The sequence below is a fragment of the Rhinopithecus bieti genome, unplaced genomic scaffold (genome assembly GCF_001698545.2).
Source record: "Rhinopithecus bieti isolate Rb0 unplaced genomic scaffold, ASM169854v2 scaffold_12217, whole genome shotgun sequence".
NCBI lineage: Eukaryota > Metazoa > Chordata > Mammalia > Primates > Cercopithecidae > Rhinopithecus > Rhinopithecus bieti.
The window spans coordinates 172,758-188,451 of record NW_016807111.1 but is presented as its reverse complement, the minus strand read 5'-3'; positions in this window follow the sequence as shown (position 1 = coordinate 188,451).

Sequence of the window (15,694 nt, the reverse complement as noted above, 5' to 3'; positions counted from 1 at the left end):
AGTATCTGAGAAAGAAAAAAATATATATATATTATATATACACATATATATATAATATATATACACACTATGGGTATATAGAGTATGTGTGTTATATTTGTATACATATATCTATAATACATAGTGTTTAATGAAAATGAACCTCCTCAACAGGTTAGAATATGCAACTGGAAACTGAAAACAAAGTGTGAAAACTGAAGCTGCTTTGTTTCTTCCCTAGGAATCATGTTGGAGTTGACTTCTTGGGATTTATTTCAGAAATGGCTGTTTGAGAAGAGAACCGAAGGTTCTGTGAGTCTTTTACATGATTGCATTTGTACAATATCTGCAGTCAGGCCATATCCGAACTGGGTTTAAATGACAGTTTTGTGAAGCAGTTATACCAATATCTGGCCCTTTAGAAACTCCCATAAGGTATTCCTTGTGCTTTTAGGGGATCCTCCGAGTGAGTTCTCACTCACAGGCATTTGTTCTTGCTCAAAGACTTTTCTCTAGACTTGCCTTTCAGTGATTTCTTCTGTCTCAGGGTAAGATAGCCAAGCTCTCATTTGATTTTGGATCTCAAAATGTCTAATCATATATTAATTAGTACCTGATTCACAACTAATTTTGTAAGATTCAAACTTTTAATGTCTGAGCATTTCTTTTGAAAACATGGTAAAAAAATTATTTGCACTTATTAGGTTGTTGATTTTTTTTAATCTTTGCACTCTGATAAAGGAGCTTTTTTGTTTGTTTAACATGATTCTAGTGTAGCACAATGGAAATGAAAGGGAGAGCCAAAGCACGAGGAACTGGTAAGGAGGTTGTTCCTATAGTAGATTTGAAAATTTCTATATCATTGCATTTCTAGTTGTTTTGATAGAAGAAAAAGTAGATATTAGATGAGGGTTGCAAGAAGCCAGACTAGCCATTCTTCTAAGATAGTGACTCTACTCATGTGGAATGGGTGGATTTACTTATCTGGATGCAATGACTCCACATATGGTGTCCCTAACGTGAAGGTAAGTCTCCTTGGCTTCTCCCACATCTTCAGTGCTGCTCTATTAGTATCTTACTCCAAATGTAAAATCTTGTGTCATTGCCCTAGGTTGAAGTGCGCTGCAAATCAGTATTGGAGTCAAAGGGGCAGGGAAAAAGAAATTAAGTGTTGAGAAGGAAGACAAATACAGGGTGGAAGCATAGCATAGGCTACATTTTGAGGAAAGTAAATCAAAATTAGAGAAGTAACCTTATCCCCCTGGCAGGGCATGTGACCTGGGTGTGACTGGCTTCTTCCATGCCTAGATGCTCAAACCCCTAGGGGGAGCATGCAGACAGGCAGGTGCATAGGTCATGAGGAGCGTTTTGGGGCTCTGGCCCCACAGCAGCTTATAGGGGTGAGTGTTCACAACTCTTAAAGCCCAAGTGGACATGTGTTACAGTGTGCTCTTTCAGTTTTGCTGTCTGCAGATGGCTTGTATTAATCAGCTCAATTAGACCCTCTGCTTTATCCGAAGAAAAGGGGCCAGTGTTACAACCTGGGTTCTTGCCCAGTGTACCTGAAGAATCAGAGCACATGTGGGCTGGAAGGATGAGTGCAAGGTTTATTGAGTGGTGGAGGTGGCTCTCAGTGAGATGAATGGAGAGCTGGAAGATGAGGATGGAGTGGGAAGGTGATCTTCCCCTGAAGTAGGGCTGCCCAGCTACTGAAGTCTTCTCTGACTGCCCCTGGCTGAACTGTCCTCAGCCTCCAGAAGTCCTTCCTCTTCTCTCTTTCTTTCTTGTGTGTGTGTGTGTGTGTGTGTGTGTGTGTGTGTGTTTTAATTATACTTTACGTTCTGGGATATATTTGTAGAACGTGAAGGTTTGTTACATAGGTATACACGTGCCATGGTGGTTTGCTGCACCCATCAACCCATCATCTACATTAGGTATGTCTCCTAATGCTATCCCTCCTCTAGCCTCCCACCCCACAACAGGCCCTAGTGTGTGATATTACCCTCCCTGTGTCCATGTGTTCTCTTGTTCAACTCCCATTTATGAGTGAGAACATGTGGTGTTTGGTTTTCTATTCCTGTGTTAGTTTGCTGAGAATGATGGTTTCCGGCTTCATCCATGTCCCTGCAAAGGACATGAACTCATCCATTTTTATGGCTGCGTAGTATTCCATGGTGTATATGTGCCACATTTTCTTTGTCCAGTTTATCATTGATGGGCATTTGGGTTGGTTTCAAGTCTTTGCTATTGTGAATAGTATTGCAATAAACATATATGTACATGCGTCTTCACAGTAGAATGATTTATAATCCTTAAACTGGCTAGCCGTATGCAGAAAACTGAAACTGGACCCCTTCCTCATACCTTATACAAAAACTAATTCAAGATGGATTAAAGACTTAAACCTAAGACCTAAAACCATAAAAGCTCTAGAAGAAAACCTAGGGAGTACCATTCAGGACATGTGCATGGGCAAAGACTTCATGACTAAAACACCAAAAGCAATGGCAACAAAAGCCAAAATTGACAAATGGGATCTAATTAAACTAAAGAGCTTCTGCACAGCAAAAGAAAGTATCATCAGAGTGAACAGGCAGCCTACAGAATGGTAGAAAATTTTTGCAATCTATCCGTCTGACGAAGGGCTAATATCCAGAATCTATAAGGAACTTGAATTTACTAGAAAAAACCAACAACCCCATCAAAAAGTGAGTGAAGGATATGAACAGACACTTCTCAAAAGAGGACATTTATGCATTTAACAAACATATGAAAAAAGCTCATCATCACTGGTCATTAGAGAAGTGCAAATCAAAACCACAATGAGATACCATCTCACACCAGTTGGAAAGGCAATCATTAAAAAGTCAGGAAACAACAGGTACTGGAGAGGATTTGGAGAAATAGGAACGCTTTTACACCATTGGTGGGAGTGTAAATTAGTTCAACTATTGTGGAAGACAGTGTGGCAGTTCCTCAAAGATCTAGAACCAGAAATACCATTTGACCCAGCAATCCCATTACTGGGTATATACCTGCTTTCTCTTTCTCTGCCCTGCCGCCCTGCCACACTCTTCAGCGCTTTCCACTGCTCTGTTCCTCTGCTCCTCTCATTGCTCAGCTGCTTCTGTCTGTGCCTGCTTAAAGTCTCAGATTTAAATGGGCACAGGATGGGGGGTGTGGTAGGCCAAAAGGCAACCTTTTGGGCATGAAAACCGAAATGTCTGTCCTCATTTAGCTCCATGGGCATAGACTCAAGGGTGGAGTGCTCACCAAAGACCCCACACTTCTCTACCAGCACTTACTTCCCTGCCCCCTTCCCATATTAGAAAAATGTGACCAAAAGGCAAATCTTGGCCCATGTTATTTTTTCATGTCCTCATTATCTTCTAGTTGTGTTCACTGTCTTAACCCCCGGTTAGAACACCATACATGAGCCAATCTTGTGAAATCTCCATTCATACCATAGCTGCCAGCTCATGTAATATTTTATGACATTGAAAACTGGCTAAAGGCTGAAAAATATTGGAAAGGGTATTCCACAGAGAACTGAAAATTTTACAGAGTGTAATAACAAGGTAAGAACTAGGTTCTTTGGAGCAGGATGGAACTAACTAAAGAGAGAGCTTCTACTTGAGAAAAGGAGGTAGAACTCAATAAAGAACTAGGCCAGTAGCCCACTGGGGAAGGAAGAACTGAAAAGGAATTCATGTAAATCTTAAGAGTTTGCTTGGCTAAGAGTAAGAGGAGAATGTCACTGGAACTGCAGAGCAAGCATGAGAAACATCATTATTTCTCTTATGAGGGGCTGCAGGCAGGCCTTGAGATAAATAGAATGGCTGACATTATGGAAACTTGATGGGCATGGTTTATTCTGAATATATTATTGCTACTACTAATTAGAAGTTGCAAGGAAAGTATTACTATAATAATATTTGTATGTCTGTATTTCTGGAAAATTATATTGGGGCCATTAAAATAGCATAGAAAACTCCTATAGGCTACATATCACATCCATGAGGTATGGGGAGGGAAGAGGCAGAAAGGTTCACTCTTCTTTGTTCTGTATGTGCAAAAGAATGACTGGAGGGGGAAGTGGTGTTACACAATATGTTTACACTTCCTCCAGTAAGAGACTTTTTTTTCCTGAAGGAGGAGAAAATTTCCACTTAGCAGGAGGATATTCCTGAAGCTCACTCTTGATTTCACCCAACGGGGTCACCCTTGGGGAGATTGCATACATAGTAGTACACAAGACTTTCATAGGAAGCACATGTCATACAAGTACTTTATTCCTGACCTGCTTATATGTCCCAGAACCTCCCCTTGTACTGGATCTGGGAGGAGTGACTGAGGTTTCAGGGCACATTTCAGATCTCAGTATCTCCAGGTCCTAGAATAAAAGAACAAGTGAGAGCAACACAGGGAGAATGTGCATTTGATAAAGAAATACAGATTTATTCCAACATCTGGTGCAGCAGAAAGATACTGTGAAAGATAGGGTTGGGAACGGCCTTTGTTGAGAATGGATCAAATACAGAAAATAGAATAAACGCTGGCTCTCAAAAGTGAGCTTCCCCATCCGCACCGGATGTTTGTGAATATCTCAAAGACACCATTCATTTCCCCTTGGCAGCAGCCTATGAAAAAGAGGGAAAAAAGAGTTTACAAAGGCTTTTTTCTACTGCGATCATAAAAAGTTATTTTCAAAACAATTCATAAAGAAGCATGTTTGTTAAATATCTCTCCTATTATTTTCAGAGACCCATAATTTAAAGAGAAATTTTACAACTTTATAGTTTTTAGAGACATATTAAATGAATTTTAAAACGTGAAAGACTTAATATTGTCAGCTCCAAAAACTACCAGGTTGCCCTAATATTATTAAATTTGTTTATATAACTAAAAAAATTATTACTATTAATCGTATAGAACCAATATGGTATATCTTATTTAACTATTGATTTACAGCTCTGATGTCTACCTAGGACAGTCTCCTTTTACCAAAAAGTGTCTTTGGTTATCATAGTCTTTTATTAGTCTTTATAACATCTTTTATTTCACCTCTCTGTCAGAGTACAAATGCATAGATCTAAAGGGATATTAAGGTTTAAGACTAGATTAATCTTGTGAGCAATGTTATCCCAAAGTGATTTTATGCCTAGAAAAAAGGTAATGCTGAAATTATCAAACATTTTAAAAAATGCAGCATGGCATTATTGGTGAGCTTCCTCATTGCTTAATGTTGGTTAAATAAGTCAACATTTAACCAGCCAGATTTTCCTCATAGAACCCTATATTATTTGGAGTGACTGGAGCAAACTCCAAGAAGTCCCTATAACCAGTATTAGCTCAGAAGGAAGAAATTCGATGTCAGTGTTTTTCATGCATACACGAACGTACTACTTATAAAATCCATGTTACCCCATTGCAATGCATCTTACAAACTGCTGCCAGATAAGTCTCTCAAAGACACAGCTCTGATGCTGTCACTCATATCACCAAGAGCATTTAATGGCAGATTCCCAGCTAAAAGGAAAGCTCTCTGGGAGACCTTGAAGCAGCTGTGTTTCAACCTTGCACTAAAATATCTAAAATGACTTAGAAAAATAGAATAGTTGCAATATAAAGGATCAAGACTAAAGGTCAAAAGATTGTCATATTTTAAAATAAATTTGTAGTTATTCTAAAGATAATGCACTTGTGGTAGAAGAAATCACTGGTGGCCCACTATGCTTTACTCTAAGAAATGCACGAGCAAATGTTGATCATCTGAAAGAAGGTAGGAAGACAGGCCATTCCTCTCTGTCTGCCCAGTGAACTCAGATCTGGGAGGGAGTTAGCTTTCTGCTAGGTTGTCAGAAACCTGGTGAGCACATTATGTAGTATTATGCAGGCACAAGTAAGTTGGCATAAAGCTCTGCCCATCACCTCAGTCTTTCCACTCTCCAATCCTTGTTGAGACTTGCTGTACAGGAGACAGCATACATACTGAGAAACAAATCGATCGTGTGCCCTGACTCCTACTCACTAACTCTATGACCTTGGGTGTCCTTGTGCCTCAGTCCCTATGTCTAAAATGGGAATAATAAAAGTGAAAGCACTACTTTATGGAGATCTTAAGAATTAAGTGAGTTGATTTTATTACTAAGGCAATTTTTAGCTCAACACAAAATAGAGCCAGAGAGGATTTTCTTAATGCTTTGAAGAAAGATTTTTTTACAGGCCATGCTTAATCTTAAAGTAAATCCCTTTACTCCTCCCTATTCCAAGGGTCAGAACAGTCTAAATAACCCCAATTCTGCTATCTCAGAGGAGAGGGACAAACCAATTTCACACAACTGTGGCAGGGATTTGGGCAGAGGACATGCTGAAGGAGAGTTAATATTGGTAAGTACTGTTATCACAGACATCTGCGTGGCCAGAAGAAAATCCAAACAGATAGCTAGAATGATAGAAACGTAGCTCATGAAGAGAACACTTTAAAGTCTGAACCTGAACAACTGCAGAGAGACCAAAAATGCTTTGCTTTTGTATTCACTCCAATATAGGAAGTCACCAGGTCGCAGAGGGATGGGAATCACATGGGAATCAGTGTGAGGTACAGAACCAGGATACAGTGAGTACAGTGATACCAGGAAAGGCAGGATCAGAATATTTTAATATATTATAAAGTGATAGTAGGTCAATGAGAATAAAATATAACCTTTAGAAGAATGTGTTTTATGTGAGTTATAAATGGACTCACAAAAGAACTTTTGCCTTTCCAAATTATTGACCTTGCCTGGAGGCAAACATTCATTTGGAAAAAGGAATTAGTTCCCACAATAGTAATCATAAAAATTAAGTTTATACCATGAATAATTTCTCTGTTTTATGTTTATCTCACTCTTTCTCTAGATCTCTAATTTTAGATTCAAAATGATTAATTTTTAAAATACTTTGAATAAGATCATTCTATATTCATAAAACTAGTATAGTTCATACTTATTCTTTAAAATTTTAAATATTTGATCATTAATTATGATTATTTGTCAGATTTATATAATAAGATAAAAAATTAATTTGAAAAAGTGGAAGTTTTACTTGAGACATTAAGCTAAATATTTTATTAGAATCAAACTACTCATACAATTATTCTCAAAAATACTACAATGGCTCTAGATGTGATTACCAATCTGTACCTTCATTCTCTTAATTCTTCTCTTTTCTCTTTAACTCTTCCTTTTCAAGTCTCCCATGAGGTCTCCTATTCCTCCTCCACCCCTTTATGCCTCTTCACAAGTTGTCATTCCACCTTTCACCCACTGATCATCTTATTTCTTTGTTCTCTTTGAGAAATCACTCCGTTCTCAAGTGTTTAACAATTGTCTACATGCATAGTGTCTTGGTTAGTTTGGGCTGCTAAAACAAAGTAACTTAGTTTGGGTGGCTTAGACACAACAGATATTTATTCTCCTAATTCTGGAGACTGAAAGTCTGAAATCAGGGTGCCAGCATGATAAGGTTCTGATGAAGACCCTCTTCTGAGTTGTAGACCGCCAACTTCTAGTTTTATCCTCATATGGTAGAAAAAGAGTAAAAGAGTTCTTAGGGTCTCCTTTATAAGGGCACTAATTTCATTCATGAGGGCTCCACCCTCATTACCGAATTATTTCCCCATACCCCCACTATGGGAGTTAGGATTTCAGCAAGTGAATTTTGGGTGGATACAAACATTTGGTTTATAATACTTAGATTACCAAATTTTACCCTGATCTTTCCCTAACCTTACAACTCCTATATCCACTGAACATATCTACCTGGAGATCCATGATAACTCAAAGGTAGCATTTCTAGTAGTGAACAATACACCATATTTTTAGCCAGTTTTTTTTTTTTTAATCTTTCCCTATTTCTGAACACAGTGCATGAAACCATCATGTAGCTTCTGAAATTAAAGCTAACTGTCCTACATTTAGTCCTTATCATTTGCTAGCCTATTTGTCTTGGTTTTGACTTCCTTTTCATAATTCTGCATATACTTACCTCACAACTGTAGCTCTTTTTCAATTTGAATGACATTGGATTAAACACAAATCTTTCCTTGCCTGTGAGATCTATTCAGTTTCTCAAAACAAGTAGTTTTCAAGATTTGGTTTTCTAATACCCTGCTTCAAAGAGATTAACTAAGAGGTCAATTATTTAAAACATACTCTCCAAGTTTCTTCAATTCCCTTGGTCCCCATGGACTTCAGCCATAGCTTTTCTTCCGTTCTTCAATTCAGAATCAAGCCTGGACAATAAACAAATGCTCTTTAAGAAAATTATATAAATATACTGATTTGATTCACATAAAAGTATAAGTTCTCAACTCAGATAAGTCTTTAAAGTGCATTTCATGTCACTCATTTTCCATTTCCCCATAGTTACACAAACAATTATTTCGGAGGTCAAACCAGCTATCTTCATCCCCAGTGTAACTTTATTTCCCACAGACACAAGAACTATCACATACCAATTCTTTTGATTTCTCTTCCTTCCTTCTCTGTACCTATATCTTTACTTATTCTAATGTAAATAGATATTGTGTCTTGAGTGAGATTTTTATGTTGTTTTACAATTGATGCTAAGACCTAAAGCTAAAAATAGAAATTTCTAAGTACCTCATATTTTAAATTCAGAGATTCAACTTTTGGACTGGCCATCTTCCATAGGGATAATTGAAAGATACCATCATAGAATGTATACTCCACCATTGCTTCGACAAATCTACCTGATAAAATGAGAGAACCCATACGGGAGAAAATGGCAGTGCTCTTTAAAAGAAGCTACTTCTTCCAGCCTCTTTCCTATGGGAGGCAGAGTCTGCTTCCCCTCACCAAATCAAAAGAGAAAGGTCTACTCTTGAGTATGATAAATATAATTTACATATCCCTTAGGAAAAATCTGAGTAACCAGTAGGCACTCAGAAAATCATTGATAGATTATGCAAATAAGATCTGTCCTGTTTTTCCAGAATCAGTGTTGCTCTATGCACTCTTTCTTGAAGGTTGAGAAATTGCCCTTGAATAATTACTAGATATAGACCAACAAAGCCATGAGATATTTCAAAAAATGTAACTGTCACAAGATAATGAATAATGCTATTGGTATTCATCTGGCAGACCCATTGACTCATTATTTGAGCTGAAGGAAAACAGTTCATGTTCTTTACTACATTATCATCAGTGCCAGAGAGACAAAATGAGATGTAGTGAGATAGATATAAACAGAGCCCATCCAGCCTCAATCTAAAAGAAGTTTACTGATAAAGCGTTCTCTCATTCAAATGTACAATTATCTGCCTAATTGAAAACTGAATTTAAATATTTTCCTGGGGAAAATGCCAGTTTGATGCTCTTTTTTTTTTTTTTTTAAGTCTTTGTCGATGTGAAATGAGAAAATTTTATTGCAGGGTGCAGTGATTTCGCATGCATTAAAATTTAGTATCTAAAATATCTACGGGGCCTGAAAAGGTATATGGAAATGAGCTGTTTTCCAAGTTAATGCCACAGGAAATGATAGCTAAGCTGATCTCTTTTTCACAGCCTTTAAATGATGTATTTCTCTTAGGATTTGAAAGAATTTTAGATCTAGCAGCTTTCAACTCTAAGGTATAGCTGATTCAAAGTGAAATTAGTGTTGGGTTCTAAAATGTTAATTCAGAAATAACTGTAGATTCATTTATAGGAGCTCAATTTCCATAAGTGATATGTAGGCATGTAGGCAAACTTATGAAATGTGCAACGTTTATCTCTAGTCACACCAGCCCTTCCATTTTCTAACCTGCCTTGATAATTTCTACAACTTTCATATCTTTTTCTTTTTTCTAAAGATGTTCGATCCTTCATTTGACTAATCTGGACATGCAAAATATAAATTTCTTTTTCCTTGTTAAACCCCTTTTGTTACACATCAGTAGACCGCTGGAACACAGGACAGTAATATAATTATCAGGATATTGGCTTGGGGTGAAAATTATGAGAAAAAATTTATGGGAATATTGTATATGTAAGGATTGAAAATATATATTATATTATCACATATAATAAAAAACAAAGGTGCAATTTTGCATATTAAATTAGCTTTGGAGATATTCTACACTGTATTTTGTCTATGAGAAAACTGATGACAGATGAGTTAAATAAACTAAACATGACACAAAGTTCAATTTAATCACAATGGTGGCTTTATAATTTTTTGAAAATGTTCAACATAGAGGAAGGTAAGAATTAAAGGTCTCAGTTTGTTGAAGTCAATAGGTAGATTGGCCATATGAAGCCACTGCAAAAGTCCTATCACATTCCTTGTGTTTTATGGAACGCTGGATGTTGAATTGTAGGACTAGATTTTTCATTCTCGATGTCATCAGAGTTATGAACATAATATGTAAAACATCATTTATTAGCAACAGTTTTAAAAGCTGTAGCTTCATATTGGTAAAATGAATTATAAGAAAATATTGAAATTTTGTGTTTATTAATATTAGGAGTAATTCTATTCAGAATAAAAAAACTAAGCTGAAATAAACTTTAATATAATTAAAAGTAACAAATTTTGCATAGGTGATGTCATTTTTTAGAACAATTCTCCATACTTTTAAGGACTATTTCAGAAATTTGTTCTAATGAAACTGACTCATATGAACTCCTTTCTTCTCATTAACTATCCTGAACTTTTTCTATTTCCAGTGCACACAGCATCTTTCTGCCAACTCTAAACCTCCAGGCATAACCCAGATCACACGAAGAGAGGTGAAGATACAATAATCGTGGGGACTATGCTGATTAAAGGGTTTTTGGCATTGAACTCATGTCCAGATGATTCAGTTGGTTGCATTGGGCTTATGTCCAGACAACAAGGTTACTGAGGCCAGACACATCTCCTTTTAATTACTCTGGGAGCTCTGTAGTTAGTACTGGTAACTACATCCTGATAGATGTAGTACGGCTCCATGGAAGTGGGTAACAGACTAACTTTTGTAATAGTCCCAGCTCAATACATTAATAGTTTTGTCTTTAGCAAGCAATTTCAGCAATATTTGTATCTATTTAAAACAATTTTAAAATAATTAAATGAAGAAATAATATAAAACTTGTAGGGCTTCAGAAAATACATTTCCAATAAATGGTAAATATTATTAACTATTTTTTCATGATAACTTGTCTAATTGTGCGAGTCAGTTTTTAATGAGGTTAATAAAGTCAATGTCAAGTTGATTAATACATGATAAAAACAATTTCAATTTACTGTCACACATTTTAGTATAAAATATAATAATCATATGTAAAATATAGAATATGATATAACAAACAGTAGTACACTCACACCTCAGCTTTAAAAAAATTTAATATTTGTCCATATTAACTTCAGAGCTTATATTGTTTAAAACTTGAATCAATATAGATACTGGCAGTCATTAGTGAACAATTTCCACTCCATTTTTTTCCCTCTCAACTTAAAGGGAATCTTCTAAGTACATGAAAATATTTCTCTTATGTTTTCATGCTTTAAAAATATGTTAGAATCAATAAGCTTTAGAAAGTTTATGTTTTTAGATTTTTTACATTTAGGTATAGACTATTCATTGTATGGCTGATTAAAGCTTTCCTTATATGTATTAGGCTTTTAAACTCTGCTTTCTTTTTAATGAACATTGAGGTAGATTCAACTATCTTGCTATTATAAACATCAATCTTTGTGCCCCTTCATTTTTAAAGTGGAGATATTAATAGAAACTCCCTCATAGGGACTTTTGTAGAGAATAGTATGGCCAATAAATATAACAATTGTTCTTAGGCAAAATTAATACTATATGTGTCTACTATTAATATAAATAATGTTGCAAGCGTTCTTTTTTGTATTCGCCTCTCTGACTCTATGTAGAATAGGAGTGATATCCAGAAGTGGAAATGTATGGTTTTCAGGTGTATACCTCTTCCCTTTTACTGTAGTTTTCCATTCTGCTCTCCAAAGTAATAGTACCATTTTATGTTCTCAGGGCTTACAGTAGGTTGTTTCTGGACATGGATTCTGGAGTCAGATACCCTGGCAACCAGCTGTATGACCTCGGCAAAATATTTCTCATTTACCTAGTTTTCTAATTCATCAGATAAACACAACAATATTATACACTTTACTGGATTGCAGTAGAGAGTAAATAGTTTATTTATATACAGCAGTTAGAAGAGTGTTTGCAACACATTAAGTGTACAATAAACATTTAGCTATCGAAACCATCACCAGCAGCATAGAAGAGTTCTCTTTACTAGTAGCTGAAATTGCCTGATTTGATGTTTTGTTTGTTTTCTGCTTTTGCCAAATAAATGAGTGTGAAGTAGTTTTCATGTGTGCTTTAGTGTGCTTTCCCCTAATTCCTAGAGGTTGTCATTTTTGAAGAAGCCCAACTCCATCTGCTCTGTTTCCCTCTTAACATGTAATGATTTTAATCCTTGACTTGGTCCTGAAACCAACCCCAGGCCAATTCCTCCTGGAGGCCATAAATTTTACCCTACTTCTCCTCTCAGTTCTACTCTGTGCAGATAATTTTTTTCTTTTTGAATGAGGCCATATACTTGTAATTTTTTTATTATTGTACTTCATAAGACATATTTTCACAGTAATTTCATTTCATAGTCATTTGGTGTTGGGACCAGAGACGTCGCCTCCAATCATGAATTTACAGATCTTGACTAGAATTTAAAATATTTTTTTTCCTGATAAAATTCTTTATGTTCACTGTAGGCAACATGGAAATAGATGAATTGAGATTGAAATAACACCCCATTCTACCACCAAAAATTCTTTAGATCATGAATAGAGCTGCATTAAGCTGCATCTGTAAGTTATTTTGGGAAATAGTTGCAATTATACAATGGTATTGAATTTCCTAAAATTGTTTTCTTTAGAGTGCTATTCTTCCAGGTATTAATAGATGTCCTTGGAATAAAAGATTCCACAGTCAAATTAAGTTTGGAGTACACGGGGTTAAAAAGTTAAATATATACTTTTGCTGCAAGACTACTTGAGAGAGAGATAAATTGTATATGATTTCTAAAACATATTTGGCCATTAACTACTCCCAGCTCATGTATGCACTTTCCTTTCATATTTCTTCAGTGCTTAGTGGTGAAATTTACAAGTAATATTCATAACTCAGAGAAACCAGATCCCAACTTTTACTCTATTGAAGATTGTTTGCCAATAAAGTTTAATTTTATTGTGTATTTAAAAATGTTATTCTCAAATTGCTTGTGTTATTTTCCTAAACTGGATATTGCAATTTTATCTACTTATTAATAATAGTTTTTGACTTTAAGGGATCCATTTAAATTTTACTCGTAATGAAATGTGAACAATGTTGGTTTTATGAAGATATAATCTTCCTCATTGAATGAACTTCCACGGAATGCTTACTAATTTCCAGATTCCTTCTAAAAATGAAGTATCTAAAACAGAATAAAATAGGCAAAGGCCTACCTTACAATTGCTGTAAAGCATTTAATCCAATAATATAATAACTTACTTTGCTAAAATACATTTCCCTTCAGTAAACTTTTTGAATATGCAACTTCAGTATACACAGATTGCCTTATGTATAAAGACATAGGCATTATTGAGTTTAATATAAAAGTTAACTTCTTGAAAACTTGAAACTATACAATATTGCAAACCATTTTGACACATGATCCAATACCTACAGTGTTTTTTCTAACTACGACTTCTAGAGGCTATATTTTCATGCTCAGAATGAAAATTACATTTTACTTATAGCCGCTCTAAAATCACTTTTGTCCGCCAGATAGTTCAGCATTATTATTTCTTGAATATTGGGGGGAATGGCTTATATTGGATAGAAACTTTTCATTTGAAGATCTCAGATATAATCCACCTACATGGAACATTAAAAGCAATTTATCTCCACCATTTAGCAAAAATAAATAAATAAATAAATAAATTTTATTCTAGTACATTTCTTGTGAGAAATCTTAGCTACCAAGAGTTCACCTGACAATATTATAATCATAGACCTCTGCATGACCCCTGTTTTGTTTATGGATGAGAAAATAACCTAATATGATTTTCTTCCAGGGCTCAGTAACATGACTTGTACTAATCTTCTGTTAAATTACTTTACCATTTCACATAAAGGATGGAAAAATAAAAGTATTAACAAAATAATGTTAAAATTTTAGTTATTTTATAATTGAGACACGTATAACAGTAGTAAACTTGTGAATTTGGGGAATCTTAAACCAAAACCAATTGGTGGGGAAAATCTTTCAGTAATCACCTCCCATTTGGAAATGTGCAGCAGGCAAGGCTGTCAATTTTATACAAAATGTAATAAAGTGTCATGGAATCAGACAGGAATCATTCCCATTTACAGGAAAATGTGGAGGATATTTCCCTTAGCAATTGATGACCCTGAGGCAAAACAAGCAGTGAACATTCATTTGTCCATGGAAGTGAGGTAGAATTAGGAAGGTTTCAATATGCAGCACAAGGCAGCTTGGCTCCAATTACCACTGCAATGTCTAAACTATTTCTATCTATTTGGAATAGTGTATTAAAATGTTTCCACTTCTTTAAGTGAATGAAGTGTCAGTTTCTGCAAAGCCTATAGTGAAGCTATCGGGGATTTTTCTTTCCATTCACCCACCTCCCCACCCAGAAATGCAGTTACTAATGATGACATTTACATTTTCTTCAGAGGCATTCCAAATCATGACCTCAAAGAATTCTTACCTTGTAACCATTTTTCAGTCTTAATGCATATTTAAAGCCAGACTTAAAAGCAAGGGCCACCAAGGGTGCTTTCCTTGAAATGTATTTGTGATCTTGAAAATTTTTATGTAGACAGTTCCTGAGTTGACAGTACATCTTATATGCAGAGGTGAACATGGTTGAACAATTTAGTTTCTTGGAAACTCTAAAAATAAATTAGGATTCAGCAGCAGCAAGTCCGGTTTCAGCTGCTCTAAACATTTTGCTTTTGTTATAATCGACCACGGGTGATCAAGTGGATGGCAAGTAGAGCAATATTATAAAACAACACGCATAATGAGGGGCTTACGGTAGTTAAATGTTTGTTTTAGACACTAAACTTGAAATTTTTAAGTAGTTCAATTTGACACAGAAAAAAGTTAGACCTAATAAATTCGTGCAATAAAATAAGAATCTAGCTGCATAACGGAGACAGGTTAAATCAGGACAAAGGACAGTGTTTTGTATTTCAATATGAATGCAATGCTGTATGCAATCTCTCCTTGCTAGAAATCAAGGTGACAATATGTTTTGCAACTATTTTAAATGGGATGCATTTTCTTTATTGAGATACATCATACTCTTTCACATAAATATTTAGTTAGAGTAAAATTAAGCTATTGGAACATTTCCTTTATTTGCAGTGAGTTTAGTGAGTCTTTCAGTCTTCATTGAATATGGCAATTTCCGGGGATTTACTAATACTTGCCAGAAAGCTCATTCATTTTCAGCTCTCTATGAGTAAATGAAATAACTAAAGATTTTTTCTCCATAAGCCATCAGAAAAAAATGAAGCATAAGAGTGAAAATCAGGTTGAAAAGATGAAAAGTGACTTAACTTTTAACTGTTGCTGTCATTTAAATTTTCTTCCTTCATTATCTTATAAAAGGTCTTTTACAAGAGGATCCTTGAAAATCCCACGCATCC